At 50.5% G+C, this 26512-nt stretch overlaps 1 protein-coding gene across 1 annotated transcript in view; it reads left to right on the top strand.

The window, feature by feature from the left end:
• Positions 1-26512, top strand: part of PRKAR2A (protein kinase cAMP-dependent type II regulatory subunit alpha) — a 610052-nt gene that overhangs the window by 547526 nt on the left and 36014 nt on the right. The window lies entirely within an intron of this gene.

Here is a 26512-nt window from a genome sequence, read left to right as displayed (position 1 = left end):
TTACATGGGTGGTACATGGGCGTTCCCATTTGTTTTGTACAGCTATGTCTTTATGTGGGACAGAACATCAGACTTGATTGAGCTGGACCATGTCTCAGCCTGTAGAGCCATGCACTGTCTCCCAGTTAAGGTTTGCACCCCTATTTATAGCCTAAATCTGTGTATCTTTAATTATTCTAAGCCCTCATGGATGCTTTAATTCCCGAACCCAAATTTCTTCCACAGAAATGCACTTTAATTTTAAAGTGATCTCATTTAATTGATTCACAAGTGTTATATCATATATTATTGTATAGTAGCATTTGTCCAGCAAACGATGTCCCTCAGGACGCCCCAAAGAGTTTTCTGGATGTTTGAGTAAAAACTGTTGTAGTACGGCTTAACTGGCAGAGTGTTTGTTTGCACTGACCTAAATGTATTGTGTTTGGTGTCATAAGTGAGGTTGAAGGTGTGCTCCAATAAGATGCAGTCAGTCTGTAGGAGCATTTATGCATGGAAGTGAATGTGAGTGAGAAATAGCACATTGGGTTGCCTACACCTCCTGTTGGATCCCGTCACCTGCACATGATGGATAATTTGCTAGGGAACAGTTAGTTATTTGCTTTTTAGTGATCTTGACCATTGTTGATTATCTTTACCCATTCCAAGAAGGTTGACCAGAGCTTAATATCCTCTGAAATTGAACAAGTATTGGAGTTACATCATTTCTTCAATGGATTACACACTGGTGGATCTTAAAAATTCCAATGTTTACGCCCAGATAAACCTTGAGGTGACAGACCAGCCTACAAATGAATTTGAATATGTTTGTCTCCCTATGACGACTGAGAGGGTGATTGGAATGAAATCAAAACACACATTAGGCACTTGTTAGCTTAAAGACCGCATTTGCTTGCTTAGGGATTTTTTGTATGTCAGCGCACGTAGCCTTACCTGTGGTGCACAAACATCCTTACTCCAGTATTAGAACTTTTATAGATTCCCATGCCTGAATCATTCCCCGTCGTCGAGACGGGAGTCTCCGGTATATAAAAAAGCAATCTTAGCAGTTATAGCAAACTGAAAAGAGGCCTAGGCCCATTTCCCTTTTGCAACCCATAACCTTTGTTATGTAAAAAAGGCCCAAACTTTTCCCTGAACCAATCGGAGCTCCTCACCCTCTAGTACACTCCTGAGAGAACCTTTTGCCCCTCAGATTTTCTACCGCACGTTGTGCTAGGGAGTCTCCTTTGAGCTCTGCTCAAACTCTTCTATTCAACTCACTTTGACTGGGATGTGAGGTTCTCTCATTTTCTAGTTTCTTCTTATTTGCAATTCCTTATTCCTCTACCATGACTGTTAAGGAAAAGAAGGGATTATTTAGAGCTTGTGCCACCTGCTCTAAAAAAGGCTTTATACAGATGACCCTCATGAAGACTGCATATACTGCCTCTATCCAGACCATCAGGCAGAGAAGTGTAAGGTATGTCGAACCTTTTCAAATAAAACCTTGAGGGATCGTGAGGGAAGACTTCTACTTTGGCTCTAGAAGGTTAAAGCCAGAAAGGAGATCTTCTCAAGTTATAGTGAGGAGTCATCTTCGTCTAAAGAGATCTCAAAAAAGAAGCAGATCTCCTCAGGCGCATACCTCAGGTGAGAGACCTGAGAAGGCCCCAAAAAAGACCACCTCAGGGTCTTCAGGGTGCAGTCCCTCAAAATCTCCTTCAGGTAAACCTAAGAAAAAGAAGGGTTCTGCTTCTGAGGTGAAACAGGTGAAGAAAACTGCCTCAGAACCTTCAAACGGTCAATATTACCATTAAAAAGACTTTCTCTACACCTTCTGAGGAGAAAGTGAAAGGATCTACACTGTCGACGTGAGTCAACGAGGAAGATGTCATCGTCGACGACAAAAGTACCATCAACGTCGACGAAACAGGAGGTAAAGACCATAGCTAAGACGGCGCTATCGATGACGAGTTCATCGTCGACGACTGCGTCGATGACCATGGCTATATCTACATCGTCTACGGGATCTTCTACGACGGTGACGACGACTGGAGCGTCGGCGACGAGATCAGCGACGGCGGCGGGAGCGTCGACGAAGACCGCGTCGACGGTAACTACAACATCGAGGATAATATGGTCGACGGCGACGGGGATCTCGTCGACGGGCTCGTCGACGAGAGAAAGACCCCCAGAAAAGAGGTTGTCATCCTGGAAAAGGACAATAACGCCAGAGGTTACATCTCCAAGCAAGGTGTCTCCATTAGTCCCTTCTCACCTTCTGGAAGAAGAGGACTCAGAGGGTGAGGATGAAGGTGGTCCTTTAGGTTATGTGAGTAGTCCTTAGCAGTTAAAAGTGAAATACCAGGAGGAAGATTCGGAGGAAGAATATGGGGAGTATCCATATCCTCCCCAAGAACAGCAACAATATCGCCAAGAGCATCATGAGGAGATGACAAGTGTGCTATCTTATTTAGTGAATGACCTCCAGAGCATGTTGGAGGATTATAGAAGAAGGTATCCGGCGCCTAAAACCTCTCAGGAAATCCCGGAGGTTACACCTCAACCTCTATCTGTACCGGGTACACCAGTGCGAAGAAGGGAGATCTTGCCGGAACCCATTCCCAGGTCTCCACCGCCAGCATCTCAACATGACCCAGATACCTCGGATGATGTTATGTTATGTTATAAAGCCTTTTATTACGCGCTCTATTACTCAAGAGTATCCTGGCGCGGTGAGTAAGTGAGAAAAAACGGAGCAGCCAACATAGCAAATAGAGAAATTACAAAGTGATGTTAAACAAATGTGTTTTGAGTCCCTTCTTAAACTGAGAAAGTGAGGGAGCAATGCGAAGGGCCAAGGGAAGAGCATTCCATGCTCTAGCTGCCTTAACAGAGATGGATTTGCCTCCTGTTCTTGAAAGCTTAAACTTAGGCTGGACCATCTGGCACAAGTTGGCGGAGCGGAGAGCCCGTTTAGGAGCATAAAGAGCAAATCTATTCCACAGATATACTGGACCCAACTGGTGGATAGCACGATAGGCCAAAACCAGAATTTTAAACAGAATTCGATTGGCAATAGGTAACCAATGGAGACTACGCAGATGTCCACGAACACTGGATCTCCTGGGTAATTGAAACATCAGTCTGACTGCCGAGTTTTGTATCACCTGGAGTCGATGGACCATATAGTCTGGTAGGCCGCTAAAGAGTGCATTTGCATAGTCCAAGCGTGACAAGATCAGCGCTCTTAGCACAGTCTCTCTGGCCTCACCAGGAATGAGGGGAAAAAACCTTCTGAGGGCCTTTAGAGTGGCATAGCAGGTACCGGTTAGTTTCTTAATATGCTCCCCGAACTTTAAATCCTGCCCGAACCAGACACCAAGGTTCTTTACAGGGTCTCCTGTTGAGTTCGGACAGGGTAGATCGGAGGGCCAGATTTGTTCCCTGAAATTATCCGGGAAAGATCCATAGAGGAGGATCTCTGTCTTCTCTTCGTTACATTTAAGTTGGGCCAATGCCAGCCAACGGAAAACTCGCGACAAGCAACTCTGGACGGTCAAGGGGTCTAAGTGGTTTTTTGGCCAAGTGAAGAGCAGCTGGGTATCGTCAGCATAAGCCATTATTTTGGCACCCAGCTGCTCAGCTAGATAGACCAGGGGGGTCACATAAACATTAAAAAGTTAAAGGGCTTAAGGTAGACCCATGCGGAACTCCTGTGGTTAGTTCCTTAACCTTGGATGCATAGGGGGGCATCCACACTTGCTGTGATCTATCTTTCAAAAATGAGGTCACCCAGTCCAGAGCACAGCCTGAAATACCGATGGCACCCAATCTGGCCAAAAGCATCGAATGGGGCACCGTATCGAAGGCGGCAGAGAGGTCTAGTAAAATCAGAACCGCCCTGCCACCTCCTTCCAGGCACTCCCGAATAGCCTCTGAAACCTCAATTAATGCCGTTTCGGTGCTATAGGCCGCTCTAAACCCCGATTGGGCAGGATGGAGCGCGTGAGAAGACTCAATGAACCCTTCAAGTTGTCTAAAAACAATCTTTTCACATGTTTTAGCCAAAGCTGGCAGAAGAGATATGGGCCGATAGCTGGAGGGCACAGCCGGATCCAGGCCGGACTTTTTCAATAACGGGAGGAGCTTGGCTTGCTTCCAACTCAGAGGCACGGAAGCCGAACAAAGAGATAAATTAACAATCCTAGTTACCTCCTGGCAAACTATAGACGACACCCCTCCCAAAACTCTAGCAGGGCAGGGGTCGGAGGGCGATCCAGATTTAAGGGCAGACAGGATTGACAGAACATCCAATTCAGAAGCTGGGGAGAAGGAAGTAAACAAACCCTCCGTCGGAGCAGCTGTCAATATAGGCAGTGAAATGGATGTCTGGGACTTATTCAAAGCAGTTTGGAGATCCTGCTGGATCTTCAGAATCTTTTCGGAGAAGAAATTTGAAAGCTCATCGCACCATTGATTGGAAGAAGGTAGAGTAGGTAGCGCGGCTCTAGGAGAAAGAAAACTCTGGACTATGGCGAAAATTTCTTTACTATTATTACTGGCTTTTTCAATACGTCCAGCATAGTAGCTACTTTTGGCCGCCTTAATTTCATTGTAGTATTCCTTTTGGGAGCAGCGCAGCAGCTTCTTCGCCTCAGGCGAATAGTCAAGCCTCCATGCCCTCTCCAGTTTCTTACACTTCAACTTCTGCTCCCGTAGCCCATGGGTAAACCAGGGCTGGGAAGGCAAGAAGCGAGGTCGGCAGATACGATTATTCTGCAAGGAAACTGCCGAGCCGTTCGCCATCCAGGTGTTAAAAGCGTCAACCGCTGCATTGATTTCCATAGTCGGCGACGGCTGGCAGTCAGAGAGAAATTCGGAAAGGGATGCAACATTAATACGTTGCTGATGGGCCTGAGGATGAGTTGACATTAATCCAGAGTCAGTAGCCAATGTCCAGGAAAATCTAATCAGTTCATGGTCGGTCCAGGTCATAGGTTCTGGCCGCTCCATAATGATGTCAAAATTGGAACAGACTAGATCAAGGACATGGCCACCCACATGCGTTGAGGTCTCCACCCATTGTTTAAGATGGGCCATTGATAAGGTTTCACCAAATTCTAATTGCCTCACTGCGATCCGAAATATCCATATGGATATTAAAATCCCCCAAGAGGAGATATTTTGCAAACTGAAGTGTGCGGGGTATGATGGCTTCTTCAAGATCCCCTATGAAGTTGCCAACGTAACCTGGAGGGCGATAAACTAGCGAGCCACCTAATGTCCAGTGTGAGTTAAAAGCAAGGCTGAAGTGCAGGAGTTCCGCTTCACTAAAGCCTTCCAGGGGTTCACATACGAGGGTCCAATGCTCTCTGTAGATCACTGCGATCCCTCCCCCTCTACCACTGGGGCGGTCTACTCTAGTGATCTTAAACTCTCGTGGAATTGCAAGTTCTACCACCGGGGCGCATGAGTCATTCATCCAGGTCTCCGTAATGAAGAATAGATCAAGCCTATTCTCCCCTAGGATGTCAAAGATAGCCGCTGCGTGTCTCACTAGAGATCTAGCATTAATAAGGGCCGCTCGGATCCTGATGGTATCCAGGCTAGTTTGGGCAGGATGGACCCCAAGCTTGGGGAGGCGGTAGCTACAGGCCGAGCACACTCTGGCCTGGCTGTCACTTACCACCCAAGTATTACTCTCCACGCAGCCACGGGATCTAAGAGCCATCAAGTCTGCATGAGTATAACTCAGTGCAGCGCAGGGCTGGCGCGAAATGAGACATCCTGGGGGCCCTGCCCTGGGCCCGTCCGGGACACGGACGGGCACAGACGGGCCCTCCTTTGGCGCTCCTTCGGCGCGCAGACGGCGCGCCCGCTGCGCGCGTCCGCTGCGCGGTCGCTGGCACATGACGTTATAAGCGGTCGGATGATCTGCCGACTAGAGCGTCAACCCCGGTGCAATGCGGTCCCGACTCACTTCCGGGTACCGCTGGGGTCGAACGCTGAGGCCGGCGCTAGGAGAGGGGCGTGTGCAAAAGATGCAATACCAGTGCAAAATAAGCAGAAAAAGCACCCCACTGGCTGTCAAAGTGCAGCGATGTGAAGCGGAGCCAGTACTCAGTAAGGGAAAGGGTCGGGAGGTAAAAAACATTAAAATGCAATTAATAAAAACAGCTAAAATGCAGTTGATACAGCTACACTAGCAGTGTCAGGATAGCAGCAAAAATGGTTGTGCAATGTAGCAGCGTTCGTCTCGATATACTCACAGCCCGAAAACGCCACCTCTGCCGAATATAAGCGGTCGGGTGATCTGCCGACTAGAGCGTCAACCCCGGTGCAATGCGGTCCCGCCTCACTTCCGGGTACCGCTGGGGTCGAACGCTGAGGCCGGCGCTAGGAGAGGGGCGTGTGCAAAAGATGCAATACCAGTGCAAAATAAGCAGAAAAAGCACCCCACTGGCTGTCAAAGTGCAGCGATGTGAAGCGGAGCCAGTACTCAGTAAGGGAAAGGGTCGGGAGGTAAAAAACATTATAATGCAATTAATAAAAACAGCTAAAATGCAGTTGATACAGCTACACTAGCAGTGTCAGGATAGCAGCAAAAATGGTTGTGCAATGTAGCAGCGTTCGTCTCGATATACTATGATGACCATGAGGATGGAGAAATTGCAGAACCTAGTAGAGAATGGGATGACTATCTCATTCCTACACCTTCAACTCCTTCGCCGAAACCAGTAGATTCTCCACCGGAGGACATTGGTGGTTTTCATAACCTGATGGAAAGAGCCACTAAAAGATTTGCACTTACCATGTCCGAATGCAATTTCTCCATCCTCATGGTCATCATATAGAAAACATTCCGCCTTATCCTCTGGGATAAGGCGGAATGTTTTCTATATGAATTTAAGGAACCCTATCGAAGATCTGTTTGGTCCTTACCTATTGTGAGTCATATTTGGGAAGAATACCTGAAGGTTATGGAAACGCCAGCTACAGTGACTCTGGTTCTCGCCAGGCTGGACAAGAAATATAAAGCATCTGCAGATGCTCCAGCATGTCTTTTGGGTCATCCCAAACCGGATTCTGTGATTACGCAGGCAGCGCAACAGAAATCTAGCAATCCGTCCGCTCCAATTGCGACACCTCCAGACAGAGAGGGTAGGAGGCTGGACAACGCAGGAAAGAAGTTTTCCTTAATGTCTGCTCTGCTGGTAAAAGCTGCTAATGCCCTCGCTATTCTAGGAAGATATGACAGGCAAATGTGGTGCGACCTGTCGCCGTATATTGTCCATGTGCCAGAACCAGAGAAACAAGAAGCCAGAAGGGTGAGAGGACTTCGGCGGAAGTCATAGACTGCACTATGGATATAGCGACCACGGCATTCAGGTCTCTGGGAGGAGCAGCAGTTCTGCGCGACAAGGATGGCTGAGAGCGACGGCTTTTAGGCCTGAAGGTCAAAAAAAGATTTTAGACCTACCCTTCAATGGAGGAGATTTATTCAGAAAACATATTGATGATGCACTACAAAGTATCAAGAAAGATACCGATACTGCGAAAGCATTGGGAAATCTGCAATACAGAAAGGTTCCTTTTCGAGGCTCTAGAGGTAGAGGGCAATCCTCTTATAGAGGAGGATATCAGCAAGGGAGATATTCCTCTTACTACGCTCATCTCAGCCCTACCGTCAGCAGTACACTCAGCGACAATCGGGAGGTTATGCGAAATCAACTCCGAGAGGCAAATTAGGTCGTCAGGGGAAGGACAACACCCAATGACAACCTTCAACTTCTGGCTGCATCAACACTTCTAAGGTAAAGTGCTCCCCTGGGTGGAATTTTGCTCATCATTTTCAAAATTGGCGAAAAATAACAACGGACCAATGGATACTCAACATTGTTCGCTTCGGCCACACCCTAGAATTTCTACAGACGCCTCCCTGTACACCACCGATGCATCAAAAAGTCAGTCATCTGCATCAACTACAGGGGGAGATTCGGACAATGCTCCAAAAGGGAGCAATAGAACCGGTACCGAATTCCCAAAAGAACAAGGGGTTTTACTCCCGATTTTTTCTGGTCAGGAAAAACATACTCCAATGGCGTTCTATTCTGTATCTCAGATCTCTAAACACCTATCTCAAAAAGCAATCTTTCAGAATGCTGTCTCTTCAGGACATCCTTTTGCTATTGAACCCAGGAGATCATATGACCACTTTGGACCTACTGGATGCGTATTTTCATGTGCCTATTCATCCCGCACACAGACAGTACCTTCGGTTTGTGGTAGCCGGAAGACATTATTAATTCAAGATACTACCATTCGGCCTAAAGTCAGCACCATGAGTGTTCACGAAATCCCTGGCTCCAGTGGCGGCTGTGTTAAGAAAGCAAAAACATCAAATATTTCCTTACCTCGACGACAGGTTAGTCAAAGCACCATCGGAAGCACAAGCCAGAGCGTCAACAAAGGCCTGCATAGATTTGTTTGCCAAACTGAGTTTGACTCTAGAGGAAGTCAAATTAAACCTTCAAACGACAAAACTAATCACATTTCTGGGAGTCATACTAGATACGGAGAGCAACAAGGTGTTTCCCTCCGAAGAAAGGCAACTGAGGATCATGTCTCTCTTTCAAGACTTTGTAAAAAGAAAGTATCTTTCAGTGCGCAAGTACAAGTGCTGGGAATGATGTCATCTTGCATTCCCCTCGTGCCTCACTGTAGGTTAAGAATGCGCACGATGCAAGAACAGATCGATCTTTAGTGGCATCAAGCGGAGGGATCCTTCGAAGACGCAGTCCGAGTGACACCAGTCATGGTTCGAGCAGCCACATGGTGGACACAAAAAGAAAATGTTTCTCAGGGTCGGTCATTTCTTTCAAGACCAGCTCCATTGGTGGTGACTACCGATGCGTCCCTGGAAGGATGGGGAGCTTTCCTTCAGGACCTTCAAGTCAGCGGTCGTTGGAAGGTGCACGAGCAGCAATTACACATAAATCTGTTGAAACTCAGGGCAATCCGCCTCGCATTGCAAGCTTTCCTGCTAAGAATGCGAGGCTCGCTGGTGTTAAGAACGGATAACACTATGGCGATGCACTACTTAAACAAACAGGGAGGAACAAGATCTCTCTCCCTGTCTCAAGAGGCCCAGACAATATGGGAATGGGCACTATGGCAAGGGATATCCTTGACAGCAGAACATCTCCCCGGAGATCGAAATATCAAGGCGGATACTCTCAGCAGGCTCAAGTCGTCCTGCCACGAATGGGAGGTGGATCAGAGGTACCTGGACAACATTTTTCAAAGGTGGGGGGACGCCAACAGTAGACCTTTTCGCCGCGAGAGAACAGGAAATGCTGGTTCTTCACAAGTTGGCTTCCCCAGAGGGGATCTTGGGGGAATGCGTTTTCGATGGCATGGTCCGGCGTCTTTGCTTACATTTTTCCTCCAATTGCTCTCCTGCCCCGCGTGCTTGTGAAGATCAAGAAAAAAACGCGCAGGCTGATCCTGATAGCCCCGTGGTGATCCAGGCAACACTGGTTCATGGAACTCCTGCTGCTGTCGGAGGACCGTCCAGTTCGTCTCCGACCAATTCCAACACTTCTGACAATGTCCCGGGGACAAGTGCTCCATCCGGACCCGAAATCCTTGCGATTAGTGGCCTTTCTCCTGAACACTGTGAATTTAGTCATCTGAAAATCTCAGACAAATGTAAAAGAATCCTGTCCAAGGCTCGAGCGGATAGTACCAACAAAACCTACAGGATGAAATGGAAGAGGTTTTTTCTATGGTGTCAGAGAAATAACATTCATCCTCTAACTGCGGCACCTCATCAAATTATCCCATACATCTTACTTTTAGCCAAGTCAGGATTGGCTCACGCTTCGATTAAGGTGCATTTAGCTGCATTGTCCCGATACAGGAGGTCTTCCTCAAGCCCGTCCTTATGGTCCTCAAGGATCATCAAACTATTTATGAAGGGATTATTCAGAGTCTTTCCTCCAATAAAGCCTCCACCACCGCTCTGGAATCTCAACATAGTGCTGTCATAATTGATGAAACGGCCTTTTGAGCCTATACACAAGGCGGACCTTAACTTCCTGTCTTGGAAGGTGGCTCTTCTCATTGCCCTAACTTCAGCGAGAAAAGTGGGAGAACTGCAAGCTCTCACAATTCAAGAGCCTTTCCTACAGTTTAAGGAAGACAGAATGATTCTTAGGACTAATCCAAAGTTTATTCCTAAAGTACCAACTGACTTTAATCTGAATGAGCAGTTGGTGTTAAAACGTTTCTTTCCTCAACCAACAAAGAAAGAGTGTTACACTCACTGGACGTTCAAAGATGTCTCAGGTTCTATTTAAAAGAAACTAAGAGCTTTCGCAAATCTTAACACGGAGGAACAAAATTAGAGGGAACATTGACTGCAAGCGAAGAAAAACGTGCATTTGCAATGCAATAGGTCTCGCATTTACTCGTTTAAGCATTTGGCATTGTAAATGACAATGCCTTTTATTTGTTTTAAAAACCAAAACAAAAATAAAAGGCATTGTTTTTATTTTTTTGTTATAAAAATTAAACATTGTGAAAATGCATCGACCAAGAACCCATTGTTATTTGAAGACCGGGAGGTCTGGAGGGAATTGAAATGGAAAGCTTTAGGATTGCATTTGCACACGGAAAGGGTGGGTGAGGGAAATACTGTGTTTGTGCTTGAAGCGGGGGAGGCGGAGGGCTCCTAACACGAACCAGGAGGGGAAAAGAAAAAATAACAGGTGCGGCCGAGGCAGAAAATGAAAGCACACTACTTCAGTGAGGAGAAACGCTCCCCTTTTCCCCATGTGGAAAAATAAATAAACAAGCGCTTGCACACTTATGAAGGAGACCGCATAGCTGCCAAAGCTTGAGATTGCTGTGTGTAACATTTTCATAATTTCAGTGTAATGTGACATTCAATGATTGAGTGAAGTGACACTTTCTCGCAAGCATATTAAAGCATTGAAAACGATGGAAACGTATACATTTTAGAAATTACACTCATTTGAACAACGAGAAACCGTAAGATGATCTTAAAACTGCTGCATAGCACCACAAATGGAAGGGCACTATGGGACCCTACTGTGTCAAACAGGATCTGAGAGGCCATTCTGCCTTCAAATGATCCTCATGTTCCATAACGCTCTGCACACCCCCGCTAAACAGGAACCATAGCTGCAAAAGTTTTAGATTGCTGTTAAACCCAGCCTCATGGGGTGGCCTTGACCCCCCCGCATGGCGGGCCCAGAACGACATCGGCCCTCCGCCGAGCCCCGGGCGGCCCCTTTGCCCGATCCTGCACGCCCCATCACTGCCGGTCCGGCTACCATCCCGGACCCCCATCACGAACCACGACCTGAACACGAGGCCGCGCCCGACGCCATCTTGGACACACCACGTCACGACCACGTGGCCTCGGCCCCGGCCCCAGCGAGGCCCCGACATTGAGGCACCAAGATCTACCCAGGTGGTCGAGTAGCCACTCAACCGATCCAAGAGGAGGGGAGTTTCGATGGCCCTCCAGCCGTCCCCGGATGCCTGGTATCGATCGCCCTCCGGCCTCCCTGGGCGCTGGCTCCACCCCCCTGCTGGGTGTCTGGACACCATCATCCCGGCCCCTCTGGCCCCCAGGCGCGAGGGTCCGGACATCAAAGGACTCCAGTCCTATATCTGGGCCAGCCCCGGAGTAGGACGCCAGTTGTATCTGGGATTGAAGCCCTGCTGACCTCGTCGCGGCTGACCCTGCTAAGAACTCTGGAACCTGGAACCTCTGAGCCCTGCTGACGCTGTCGCGGCTCTACCAAGCTGAACCATCTTCGGAGGCCCTGCTGACGCTGTCGTGGCCTGACCAAGCTGAAACCATCTGCCGAGCCCTGCTGACGCGGCTCTACCAAGCTGAACCATCTTCGGAGGCCCTGCTGACGCTGTCGCGGCCTGACCAAGCTGAACCATCTGCCGAGCCCTGCTGAAGCTGTCGCGGCTCTACCAAGCTGAACCATCTTCGGCGGCCCTGCTGACGCTGTCGCGGCCTGACCACGCTGAACTATCCGCCGAGCCCTGCTGACGCTGTCGCGGCTCCCGGCACCCCCCAGCTCGAGGATTGAGAGCTGTGCGCAGGGTTTTCTAGTACCAGCTGGGACCAAGACTGCCCCGCTACCCCCTTCCCCAGACATTGAGACTTTGATTGGGATCTCACGATCCCCTCTGTACATATTGCTGCTGAACCTTGCCTTTATTCTTTTATATAAAGACTCGTAAACCTACTCTTGTGTGGTGTCTCTCTGTGGTGGTGTGGTTGTTCGGCTGTTACGATCATAGGAGAGGAGCCTCGCCAAGGAGGCCTCTCGACGGCGCTCGGCCAATTCCATACAGAAAGGTGGGTTCCGGGACGGCAGTCAGACATCTTCTGTCTTCCTTGGGATTGCCCTTCTAACATTGGTGGCAGGCGACGGGATCCGAGCCGACGCATATCGTACAGCGAACAACTCGCCCACTACTAACAGAGACCGCAGCAACCATGAGCGATAAAGAAGCCGGAACGACCGCAGAGTTCCAGAAGGAACTAATGGAGGAGTACACCCATAAAGAACTCAAACAGTTCTGCAGAAACTTAGGTATCGCTACCACTGGACTAAGTACAAAGGAGGATTTTAAAGAAGCGCTGCAAACCTGGGTGGAGGCCCGAGAGACGCCACCCCCGACCGGAGATGAACCAGTCCCAGACGGGAACCCGGGGACATCAGCAGCCCCCGTGGAAGAACGAAACCCCAACAAAGATCCGGGCCTCTCCCACGAAGAGGCCCGAGAACGAGAGAGAAGCCGGCTCCACGAGTTGGAGCTCGCCCGACTCCGACTAGACGGAGAACTCCAGCTAGCCGAAAAGAAAATCGCCCTTGAGCAACTACGACTGCAAGGAGACCTGGAGGAAAGACGGAGACAGAGCGAACTAGAGGAAAAGAAACTTATGCTCGAGCACGAGCGTGGCCTCAAAGAACTGGAGATCAAGGCCAAGAGCGAAGAAGCTGGCGGCACGGTGCTCCGAAACCCCCCGCCTCCTGCCGACACAAAGGTCCACATTCCCAAGGATGTCGTCAAAGAGTACTTTAAGAACGACGACATCCAACAGTGGTTCAAAGCGTATGAAGTCGCCATGACCGCCCATCGAGTACCCCTCAAGGACTGGGGTGCCGGTTTATGGGGGAAGTTCGTCAACGAGGGGAGAGAAGCCCTGCTAGAGCTTCCCGATGCTGAGATGACCTCGTATGAGCATATGAAAACCGATCTCCTCACTCGCTACGGACTCACCCCCGAAATGTACCGGCAGCGATTCCGAGACTGTAAAAAAATCCCCGGTACCACTTGGGTGGAGTACGTGAACTTTTACAGCAGAGCCTTCGAGGGGTGGGTCAAAGGCAGCCAGGTCACCACCTATCAGCAGTTGGTCGACCTCATTATATGGGAACATATTTCCAACAACTGCTTCATCGAGCTCCGGCAGCATCTCCTCGACAGCAAATTGATAGAGCCACGAAAACTCGCTGTCGAGGCTTATAGATGGGAGAGCACCCGAGTCCCCCGGAGCCCGAGGGGAGACTACGGCCGGGGATCTCCGGGGAACTACCGACCACGAGGCGGCGGAGGAGGCCTGAGCAAGGGACGGGACGCCCCCACGGGGTCCTCCCCTACCTCCACTTCGCCATCCCTAGGCAGAAGGGGGGTTCCTCTAGCCCGACCCAGGCCCCGCCCGAATGTTACGTGCCACAGATGCCAGCGGCAGGGTCATTATGCTTACGACCCCCTATGCCCGATGAACCAGCGACCCGGCCCTCCGAACCGTCAGATCACGGCCGCCGCCCTGGGAACCGAAGGCGGCGAAGAAGAAGACATCTACACCGAGCAGGCCGAGTGGGAGCCCACCGCTATGATGTTGGCATGCCTGGGTGATTGAGACATGATCCCCCGAGACCCGATCCCAAGCAATACCCAGAAGTACCGCCAATGGGTCACAATCAATGGACGCCGGGCCGAAGCCCTCCGTGACACTGGGGCCAGCGTGACGGCGGTCCGCTGCCACTTAGTGACCCCAGAACAGATCCTCCCCAACGTCCTGTGCCCGGTCCGGTCAGCGGATAACTCCGAGACTTTGTGCCAAATGGCCCGTATCCCCTTCGAATGGGGAGGGGTGTCGGGTACGCTGAAAGTAACCGTCCGAGATGATGCCCCCGTGGACTGCCTCCTCGGGAACGATCTAGAAAGTTCCGCCTGGGCCCACGTCGAGCGGAGAGAGCATCTGGGGATGTTAGGCCTTCCCGAGTGGGCCTGTGCGACCACCATGGCCGCCCGGGCCTCCGCCCCGATGGAAGATGCCATACCGGGAGAACCAGAGTGGCCCGCACCACCACCGCCTGTCGTCCCTGAGGACGCCGAACCGGAACCCGACCCCCCGGGGCCCAGCCATGAAGACCTCACAGAACTCAGCCACCTTCCCGAACTAGCTCAATGGCGCCAAGAAGGAGGCCCCACCCGCGAACAGTTCCGTCAAGAACAGAAAACCTGTCCCTCCCTTGAGGGAATCCGACAACAAGCCGCCACTCAAGCCACGGGGGACCCCTCTGGATCCCACTGGGTCTATTGGGACCACGACCTTCTCTACAGCGAGCAGAAGATTGCCGAACTAGGGACCAGCCGAGTGCTGGTCGTTCCCCTCCGATTCAGAGACTTCCTCTTGAACTTGGCACATGACGAGCCCCTCGCCGGGCACCTGGGGCAGGACAAAACTTACAGCCGCCTGGTGACCCACTTCTACTGGCCGAAAATGCGCAACGATGTGAGTAATCACTGCCGATCCTGTCCGACATGTCAAGCCAGCGGGAAGAGCGGGGGAAAAGTCAAAGCTCCGCTCCAGCCTTTTCCCGTGGTCACCACCCCCTTCGAGCGAGTGGGAATCGACATAGTGGGGCCCCTGGACCCATCGCACCTCTCAAGGGCACCGCTTCATCCTCGTCCTGGTGGACCATGCCACCCGCTACCCGGAAGCCATCCCTCTCCGAACTATCACGGCCCCAGTAGTCGGCCGAGCCCTAATGGGGATCTTCTCCAGAGTCGGCTTCCCCCGGGAAGTCGTGAGTGATCGGTGCACAAACTTTATATCCAAATATATGCGGGCCCTGTGGCAACAGAGCGGGGGTCACATATAAGTTCACCACCCCGTATCACCCCCAAGGAAATGGACTTGTAGAGCGGTTTAACCGAACACTGAAAGGGATGATCAAGGGCCTCGAAGAGCCGCTACGACGCAAATGGGATGTCCTGCTGCCCTGCCTCCTGTTTGCATATCGCGAGGTACCCCAGAAGTCCCTGGGGTTCAGCCCCTTCGAACTATTGTTTGGGCACCCGGTCCGAGGTCCCCTCAGCCTGGTCAAAGAAGGCTGGGAGACGGCTGTCCGGGGAGCTCCACCGGATGTCTACCAGTACCTCCTGACCCTCCGCAACCAGACTCGGAAGTTCCGGGCCCTGGCCGAGGCCAACCTGGAGGCCAGTCAGGAGGAGATGAAACGCTGGTATGACCAGAACGCCTCGTCCATCGAATTCGAGCCGGGCCAGCAGGTCTGGGTCATGTCCCCGGTTGAACCTTGTGCCCTCCAGGACAAATGGACGGGGCCCTTCAAAGTGGTGGAGCGCAAGAGCCCCGTCACCTATCTGGTGTACATGGAATCCCCCCGGAACCCCCTCCGGGTTCTCCACGCTAACCGGCTCAAGCCGCACTTTGCCCGCACTGAACTAAGTCTGCTGCTAGCGACCGATGACGGAGCTGAAGACGACTCTGAACCCCTACCAGATCTCCTGAGCACCACCGAGAAAGACGGCTCCGTCGAAGGGGTCACGCTCTCCTCGACCCTGACTCCAGAACAGCACCAAGACTGCCGGAAGCTGCTGGGGCAATTTGCAGATCTGTTCTCCCTCACTCCGGGGGTCACCCGGTGGTGTGTCCACGATGTAGACACAGGGGACAGCCCGCCTGTGCGACACCGAGCCTACCGCGTGCCTGACCGACTTCGGGCCTGCATCCAGACAGAGGTGGCCAAGATGTTGGCCCTAGGGGTGGTCGAACCCTCCGACAGTCCCTGGGCCAGTCCCGTTGTTCTGGTCCCTAAAGCCGCCGCCCTCGGCACACCCCCGGAGCTCCGGTTCTGTGTCGACTACCGGGGGTTGAATGCAGTCACCAGGACCGACGCCCATCCCATCCCCCGGGCGGATGAACTGATCGAATGCCTGGGGGCCGCAAAATATCTCAGCACCTCCGTCCTCACGGCCGGATACTGGCAGATCGGCCTCACCCCTGGAGCTCAAGAGCGATCGGCCTTCTCGACCCCTGATGGGCACTACCATTTCAAGGTGATGCCCTTCGGCATGAAGAACGCCCCGGCCACCTTCCAGAGACTCGTAAATAAGGTCCTGGCCGGGCTAGAAGAGTTCAGTGCCGCCTATCTAGACGACATTGCAGTGTACAGCCTCCACTGGGATGAGCACCTGACCCACCTCCGGGAGGTCCTGACGGCCCTCCGACGGGCCGGACTGACAATAAAAGCCAGCAAGTGCCAGATAGGCCAAGGGTCCGTGACCTATCTGGGACACCAAGTAGGGAGCGGCCAGGTGGCTCCCCTCCAGCCAAAGATTGACGCCATCCGGGCCTGGGAGCCCCCGGTCACCCAAACAGCAGTCCGAGCCTTCCTGGGGCTCACCGGATATTATCGGCGCTTCATAAAGGACTATGGGAGCATTGTGGGGCCCCTCACAGAACTAACGTCCAAGAGACTACTGCCGAAGGTGCACTGGACCCCCGAGTGCCAGATCGCCTTCGACACCCTAAAGACCGCCATGTGCACGGCATTGGGGCGGTCCGATCGCAAGTTAACCCCGAGGGGGTTGACCATCCTGTGGCCTTCATCAGCCGGCGGCTGCTGGCTAGAGAACAGCGATGGAGCACCATCGAGAGAGAAGCCTTCGCTGTCGTATGGGCCCTAAAGAAGCTCCGGCCCTACCTCTTCGGCACCCACTTCAGGGTCCAGACCGATCACCGGCCCCTGCGGTGGTTAATGCAGATGCGGGGAGAAAACCCAAAACTATTGCGATGGTCCATCTCCCTCCAAGGGATGGACTTCACTGTGGAGCATCGCCTGGTAACGACCACACCAATGCTGACGGCCTGTCCAGGTTCTTCCGCCTCGGCAAAGAGAACCCCCAAGAAGATGGGTGACTCTCCCCTGCCTTCAGCTGGGGGGGACGCGTGTTGAACCCGGCCTCATGGCGTGGCCTTATCCCCCCCGCATGGCGGGCCCAGAACGACATCGGGCCTCCGCCGAGCCCCGGGCAGCCCCTTTGCCCGATCCTGCACGCCCCATCACTGCCAGTCCGGCTACCATCCCGGACCCCCATCACGAACCACGACCTGAACACGAGGCCGCGCCCGACGCCATCTTGGACACACCACGTCATGACCACGTGGCCTCGGCCCCGGCCCCAGCGAGGCCCCGACATCGAGGCACCAAGATCTACCCAGGTGGTCGAGTGGCCACTCAACCGATCCAAGAGGAGGGGAGTTTCGATGGCCCTCCAGCCGTCCCCTGATGCCTGGTATCGATCGCCCTCCGGCCTCCCTGGGCGCTGGCTCCACCCCCCTGCTGGGTGTCTGGACACCATCATCCTGGCCCCCAGGCGCGAGGGTCCGGACATCAAAGGACTCCAGTCCTATATCAGACCCCCCAGGATATAGCGGCATGGATTAGCAAATTTAGCGGCACAAAAATGGAAATTTTGCGGCACAAATATGGAAATTTTGCGGCAATTTTGCGGCATTTTATTTGGCAGTTTTCCCTACAACAAACACAGATATCTTAGTGGGCACTGTTGTAAAAATCACGGCATTTTTACAAAAGTGTCGATTTAGCGACAAACCGCGAAATCACGAAATCCTGGAGCATCTGAATAGTGGAGAAGTTACTGACGTCATGCCAGGTGAGCGTTGTGGGGAAGGAAATCCTTTAGAGAGTCATTTTCATTCTGGATTTCCCTTCTCTTCTTGAAACGCAAGAGCAGCAACATTGTAGTGTCACTAGGGCTTAAGTGGAAGCTTTTTCAATATTACATGTAACAAGCCATAGTTGCAATTATTTATCTTATGCAACTAATAACCATTGACCTAGCCAATAGTCCTGCCTTGTTGTAGGTATGATGTTACTTGTTGTATCACATATCTGGCTGCAATGACAGAAACAGCAAAATACAAGTCGGGCAGCACACTATGCTAAGCACAGATTTTTAGCGTAAGTGTTTTAGTTGCGGGTCCTCAGAGCAAAGGATTCTACGTGCCAGGTCCACAAACCCTTAAAATATTGGGTGAGCTGGTGTTAGTTTCATGAGGTCGTGACATCCAACTGGAGGTCCTCCATTCAGCCCGCAGGCACCACTTAGATGGTGTTATGGAGCGGGGTTGAGTTCTAGAATCACGGAATACAATTCTCCCACTTCTGCCCCAAAATCTCCCTCCTAAAAGTGTACCCATCCATCCTCCAGTCCCACAGTTTCATCTCTAGTCGACCTACAGCTCTCAATTAAAATGACATGGTCTGCGCATAAACCAATTGAAACTCAGTTGTTATCGCCCTCGGAAGGATGAAAGATTGAGCTGGAACAGCTCACAGTAAAATGTGGCCACGTACATACTTGTTTCTCCTGTACTGGCCAAACCTGCGACCTGCTCAGCCCCCCCCCCCCTCTCTCTATACACATCAGAAGGCGAGAGCAAGGTCAGGCTGCCTGCATCCAAGCCGATCTAATTGCAGCCGCCCCCGAGTACTTAACAGGTCCGTAAAAGACCATTTACATGTAAATTCAGGCACTCTAACTATGGTTCGAATAATTAGCACCCCCCCCCCCCCGAAATTTGGCTCTAGGTGCCCGCCTGTGTGTGACTCACCTTTCATCTTTTCTACAGGGCGTGTTAAATACAGCACCTCCTGTAAAATTTACGTGAGTGCTAATCTGAAAGCACATTGTTGGCTGTGATTGCTGTAAAGCAGCAAGATTGGTGTTTAGTCCTGCCGGCCACGGCTGAATTGAATGTAACGTGTTTGCGCTTTCAGACGAGGTGTCAGGAGCCCCCTTCATCAATGCCCCCACTCACAGGTGGCAGTCTTGCTGGAGCCATAAACTGTCCTGGCCTCTTTAATCCACAATGCGTGTACAATTACTCAATCGCCTCTAAATTAGCTAGTACGGCACGACGTAATGACGTGTGCCCGTACAGCCAATCAGAGGTCACCGTTTTGTGAGCTGTCTGTTAAGGCCTTTTTTTGCGGCAAAAAACATAAATATCGCGGTCATAGCGCTATTTTGCCGATTTCGCGATTTTATTGCAAATCGCGAAATACTGGAGGGTCTGCTATATCTGGGCCAGCCCCGGAGTAGGACGCCAGTTGTATCTGGGATCGAAGCCCTGCTGACCTTGTCGCGGCTGACCCTGCTAAGAACTCTGGAACCTGGAACCTCTGAGCCCTGCTGACGCTGTCGCGCCGAGCCCTGCTGACGCGGCTCTACCAAGCTGAACCATCTTCGGCGGCACTGCTGACGCTGTCGCGGCCTGACCACGCTGAACTATCCGCCGAGCCCTGCTGACGCTGTCGCGGCTCCTGGCACCCCCCAGCTCGAGGATTGAGAGCTGTGCGCAGGGTTTCCTAGTACCAGCTGGGACCAAGACTGCCCCGCTACCCCCTTCCCCGGACTTTGAGACTTTGATTGGGATCTCACGATCCCCTCTGTACATATTGCTGCTGAACCTTGCCTTTATTCTTTTATATAAAGACTCGTAAACCTACTCTTGTGTGGTGTCTCTCTGTGGTGGTGTGGTTGTTCGGCTGCTACGATCATAGGAGAGGAGCCTCGCCAAGGAGGCCTCTCGACGGCGCTCGGACAATTCCATACAGAAAGGTGGGTTCCGGGACGGCAGTCAGACATCTTCTGTCTTCCCTGGGATCGCCCTTCTAACAATTGCTATGTGTGACAGTTTCCTAATTTTAGTGTAAATATCAGTGACATTTTAACAACTATGAGTGACACTTTGTTGCTAGCAAAATTAAGCAATGAAGACCAGGGAAACACATAAATATCAGAAATTACACCAATTTGAGCAGCAAGAAACTTTAAGTTAACTCCTGCTAAGCATAAGAAATAATTGTTAAACGGCTTTCGTGTATCAGACTCTAGCCAAAACTGCAGAAAGTAGATAAAGCGGTATGGAAGACTTTCATAATTTATTTAAAATGAGCCGAGTGACACTCACTCATTCGACTGCTGCCGACATGAGCTCTAAGAACGCAGCATTGGAAAATTGAGAGTGACAGGGACTAATTTAGGTCACAGCTAGACAGGCTTAAAGCACATTTTATTTTTTACTTAAATTTACAGTCTCTCGAGGTTCACTGTCTGACACTGAACAGAGATGAGCTTGTAAGTGTGTGCACCACAACTAGCTAGCCCCAATGCCAGTTCCAAGCAAAGTGCAATCCCTTCTCCTATCTTGGGCCTGGTGGCTCAGTGCACTAATGCATCCACTATTCAGTGATTCATCTCATGGTCACAAGTTTAAATATTGTCAGGTTCACTCAGTATTTCTTTGCTCTGGTGTGGGAGGCATACATACCATTGGGATGAGTATTAACAAACATCTATCCTTAAAGGCCAAGGGGTGAACATTTGCATTACAAATATAAATGTTATGGTGTGTTACAGTGCATCACATATGCGCGGCAAGACACTGCTTTTAATTTAACAGAATGGGCTGCTACTTTGAGCAATTTTTTTTTTTTTTTACTTGTCTGTTCGGAAAGCAGAGATTTGTAAACAAGGCCCTCAGTGAGAGTAAGGAATGTTCAGCCTCATCGCTCCCTAGTGAAACTGTCGCCGTGATTTACATTACATGTGAGAAGGGTCAGCAAGTTATATACTTGATGGTTCTGCTTTGATGTCACAAGAAGTAACTAGTTTGTGCAACACCATCACCTAAATAAACTGGTACCTTCGTTGTAAACCTATATGGAGTCAAACATGCTGCAAGACCACCACAGTGAAAGCACTGCAGAGGGGCAGGCCTATCCACAAGGACCAGCTGACTGTGATTTATTTATCTATTTAAAAATTTTATATAGCGATGGTGAGACCATGAGGTATTGGAGCGCTTTACATGAGAATGGACATAGTTTCAGAACATTATTAAATGAGTTAGAGTTGCAGTTACCAGTATATGCTCAGGAGAAGCAAAAAAATTGATCTTACACAATATTAAAAGATATTAGCGAATAGCTTATCCAAGACACGTCTTATGAGGAGTGGAAGGTAGTGGGGGAAATGGTAAACAGGGGAGAGGAAAGCAGGCAGAGCCAAGAAGACCTGAAGGGTTACGGTGGAGCCAGCCTGGGGAGGGCACAGCGGGGGCGTGCAGAGACTGGTGCCCTCGTGACATTTGTGGCGAGGGGCTCGGGAATGTGTCTCACCTAAATGACTGGCTAGATGGCTAACAGCGCAAACACCCACCGTTGTGCCTGCAGTGCAGCAGGGTAAAGCGATGTAAAGTTGCACATATACAGGGAAATATGGAAAAGCGTTGCAGGATTTTGAGTAGTTTTAATGAAGATTACAGCGGGAATCACGTGAGTGCGTCTCTCCTCTGTGAAGTATAGAGAGGCAATGGCTGTTGCTCGAATCACATGCTAGCCATTGTGCTGATAAAAACAATATGCAGTGATGACGCTCTACCTATTGGGTTTGTCAGTGATGGTGTCAGAGTTCTCTTTCGTCCGCGCAGTGGCCCTGAATTCCAGAAGTTGCAGAGAATCTAGAGAGTGAGTTGAAAGACTGCTTACTGGCTATGAAGGAAAAGGCGGAAAAGACGAATATTTCTAAATATTACCTGATGTTTCATGAGAATTGTGTACTGCTTTAATATAGATGGAAAAATCCGAAATAAACATAGGTTATGAGGTGTCTTTCCTTAACCTTTCATGAAGGTTACTTCATTAGGTAAAAGTGTACCCACATAAACTGTAATCAGATGTTTCTTAAAACCTCATTAGAAGGGTGGCGCTGGGGAGGGGACACTGAAGAATTGCCCTTCTTTCCTTAAACCGAGAATACTCACTGGAAAGACGGAAGCACAGCATTTCTTTCAAATTAACATTCAAGGCAGGCTAGCTCCATATTCCAAGCAGGGACAATGAAGACAGGAGCCCGGCTCTAGAAAGCGCTGCTCACTTTGTGCCTGGAATATGCAGCAGCCAGCAGGGAGCCGCAAGATAATTACACAGTTTTTTGTGCACTTCTGGGATGCTTCCTGCGCGGGTTGAATGCCTGCGCTATATTAAAAGGCAGCACGGTGAAATGTTTTTAATGAATATTGTCGTCCGAGAAAGAAAAGGCATTTGAATGATTTTTGTGTGTGTCTGTTGTCTGTGTGCGTGCGTGTGTGCACATCACAGCCGTGCCGTGAAAGAAAATGCATTTGAATGATTTTGGTGTGCGTGTCTGTTGTCTGTGTGCTTGCGCGCGCGTGTGCACATTATTATTATTATTATTATTATTATTTGGAGTTTTGTATAGCGCGTGGTTACCCTAGGGCATCCCAGCGCTCTTCATATCTCAAGGAAATCAGGCAAGGAGGACAGCACTAGGCGGGAAACAAGTGAGTCTTAAGTAACTTCCGAAACCAAGTAATACAAGCCTCAGTCCGCAAGTTAAGAGGTAGCGCATTCCATAACTTGGCTGCGTTCACTGAAAATCTCCTACCACCCGTCCGGGCTCTTTTAACTCTGACCACTTGTACCAGGGATTTATGGTCAGAGCGCAGGGCTCTAGTAGCCTTGTAAGGGAGCACCATATTAACCAAGATAGGAGGTCCCTTCCCATGAAGGATTTTATGGGCCGTACAGAGGGATTTAAATTTAATCCTCTCCCGCACCGGGAGCCAGTGCAGTGCTTTTAAAGCCGGCTTTGCAGATTGTCTCCTTGGGATGTCCATCAGGAGCCTTGCTGCTGCGTTCTGCACTTGTTGAAGTTTGTTAAGTGTTGCTTCCGGTGCGCCCAAAAAAATCGCATTACTGTAATCCAGCCTCGAGACAATTAATCCCTGGATGAGGAGTTTCCTAGAGGCCGAGGGAAGGAGAGGTATCACCTTACGGGCTGACCGGAGCATACCAAAACAAACTCCAGCAGTTTTTCTTGCATGGGTCTTAAAAGACAGGTCTTGCTCCAGCCACACCCCGAGGCTTTTGATCTCATTTTTCGGGGTTGGAGGGTCGCCAAGACAATCCGGCCAACTGCCTGGTGGAAGAGAGGGCCCCGAGTGTCCAAGCAGCATCATCTCTGTTTTAGAGCCGTTCAATTTTAATGCTGAATTGCACATCCATGTGTGCACCTTGGACACACAGGAGTGGAGTAAGTCCGGTTGGTTTACCAGTTGGGAAAGGGCCACCACCAACTGGGTATCATCAGCATAGCTGATAATTTTAATACCCAGTGGTGCCACCACATCCTCCAATGGTGTCATATAGACATTAAACAATGTGGGGCTCAGGGATGAACCCTGAGGCACACCACATTGAAGGGGGATAGGGGCGGACTTTGCGCTGCCTTCCCAAACTTGGTAGGTTCGCTGATTTAGAAAGTACGCAAGCCACCTTAAGGCCATTCCCGTCACTCCTACCTCTGACAGTTGCTGGAGCAGCACCTGGTGGTTTACGGTATCAAAAGCCGCACTGAGGTCCAGGAGGATCACTGCCACCGATCCTCCTGAATCCAGAATGCTCCTAGCTTCTTCCACGACTGCCAGCAGGGCAGTGTCAGTGCCTTGGCCTGGCCTGAATCCCGTTTGGGACTTCCGCAACAAGCCATTGGACTCAAGGTACTGTGACAGTCGCCTATTTACCAGTCTCTCTGCGATCTTGCCAAGCCCAGGCAGCAGAGAAATCGGTCTGAAATTAGCCAGGTCCGATGGGTCTAGACCCGGTTTTTGCAGAAGGGCTTTAACTACCGCTTTTTTCCAACTAGGTGGCACCACCCCCTGCACCAATGATAAGTTGATAAGATCTGTTACTGGTGCAGCGATGGTAGTTGCAATCTGCTTGAGGTATTTCATCGGGACGGGATCGCTAGGTGAGCCACTCTTAATGCTTCCTAGCACCTTAAGTACTTCGTCTGTTGTTACTGGTCCTAAAGCTTGAAGCTCGATTTCCACATTATTCCCCTGCTTGCCCATATCCAATCCCCGGACTGGTCGTGGTAGGGAACTTACGATATTTTCTACTTTCGTATGAAAGAAGTTAGCCAGTTCCTTACATTTCTCCTGGGGACTTTCATGGGTCACTGGGGGTTCGGGCGTCTTTAACAGGTCTCTAAAGACCTTGAAGGACTCTCTAGGGGAATTGACAGCATTGCCGATTCTCTCTTCGAAGAACTTAACTTTAGCTTCCCGGAGGGCGGCTTTATAACCTCTCATTGCCGTCCGATACTCTTTTCGGGTTATCTCTCCCCAATCCTTTCTCCAGTTCCGCTCTAACCTCTTGCAGCCTTTCCTAAGAGTTCTCAAAGTCTGCGTGTACCAAGGGGCTGAGCCTACTCTCTTCTCCTTCTTCGGCATTCTCTTTTTTGGGAGAATGACGTCCAGGGACTTGGTCAGCCAATTCTCCAGGTTTGCATCTGCCGTTAATGGATCTGGCACCGGGCAGGGACAGGTAGCATCCTGTGCCGTGAAAGAAAAGGCATTTGAATGATTTTGGTGTGCGTGTCTGTTATCTGTGTGTGTGCGCGCACGTGTGCACATCACAGCCGTGCCGTGAAAGTGAAAGAAAAGGCATTTGAATGATTTTGGTGTGTGTGTGTCTGTTGCCTGTGTGTGTGTGCGCACGCGTGTGCACATCACGGCCGTGGAGGATGCTGCAGACAGCTGGCTGCCCACAAGGGCTACGTGTTTTCATGACTCGAGCGTCGGGCGGGTTCAAGCCCTGCCGCCATCACGGAACCGGTCAGGACCGGAGCCGCTGCTGGAGTGTGGGGGCATTCAGCAGGGCAAGGGGAGGGGGGTCACAAGGGACCTCTAATCCACAAGCGTAGTTTCAAAAGAAGTGTGGCTACTTTTAGGAGAAGTGGCATTTACGATAACAAGCATGCCGCGCGGCCGTGAAACTCATCCACCTCTGGTAACAAAGGGTTGTGAGACAAAAATCCTGCTAGAAACTGGCCTCCGTCCGGCAGAAGCAGCATTCTACAATCAATCTAAATTCAAAATCTATTAACAGCCGATGTACATCTTCATGGGCCACCAAGATTAAATTGGGCAGTGAAAGCAAAAGCACTGAAATGTAGATAGATTTGCTTTTAAGTTAAGCAAATAACGTAGTAAGCAACATTTAGGCAAAGGAGAAGCTGCCTTGGTTTAAACAAGCTCTTGGCATTGCGTGGCGGGGGGAGCAGGGGAGCGGCGTTTCTTTGAAGTCGGGGAGGGAACGAGCATATGGGGTGTGAGTGATAACGAAAGTAAGAGGGGGAGCAGGAAGTGAGGCCGAGCGCGCGCTGGCGAAGATTCGCGCTTGAATGCCTCACATGCACTGGGCATAATCCGCACTCCAAAACCTCTTGGTAGGATTTGCTGATGGCCCTCTATATGTCTCGCCAGCAATGCGCAAGCGCATTGACAGGTCGAAACCCGGCCCTCTATATGTCTCGCCAGCAATGCGCAAGCGCATTGGCAGGTTGAGAACTAATAAAAACAGTGGAAGGAGGGGCACGAAAGAGATAGAAGAAAGCGGGAGACTAGTACGCACACATGTTAAAAGATTCATTCTGCTCCACCTTGTGCACTCTGTTTCATTTTAAACACATCTGTGCTCACTTGCCTTCAGCAAGGAAAGGGCCTCTGCTGCTCAGGTCAACACGCCACGACTCAATCACAGCTTATCACTCCACACGAACCCCAGGCCTAGGTATTTTATTCCCTGAATCCTGGGATTCGATCTTGTTCTTTTACTTACAGTATGCTTACTTTCAGGTGCTTGTCTGGCAGTCCTGCAGGTGCTACCTTCGATTTGTGCTGTGTCAGAACATTCCAAATGTACTGTTCTACACCCTGTCACCACTGCCCCTTCGAGGTTTAGGGAGAGGATGATGGTGGTTGCAGAGCATCTTTGCAGATGAGACATTTTATTCTGGTTCCTCAGTAACTGACTGCTAAAGGCAGACTCGCCTCAATCACTTATTTTGTATTTATTAAATTGGCTTATCAAATAATGAAAAGCACATCTCAATTATAAAGATACTTCTGGAAGAAATCTAGGTTTACAGGTCAGTAACTATTCCTTCTAGTTGATTGCTGCAGACCCATGGCCTTCCGAGCCAGCCTGGCTCCATAGCTCTTTGTAAACTAGCATCTGTGGTAAACGTTGCCAGCCTG

Source organism: Lissotriton helveticus, chromosome 9 (assembly GCF_964261635.1).
Source record: "Lissotriton helveticus chromosome 9, aLisHel1.1, whole genome shotgun sequence".
In the NCBI taxonomy this organism is placed as follows: Eukaryota; Metazoa; Chordata; class Amphibia; order Caudata; family Salamandridae; genus Lissotriton; species Lissotriton helveticus.
The sequence above is the reverse complement of the archived record's forward strand: the minus strand, read 5'-3'. Positions and strand labels throughout refer to the sequence as shown.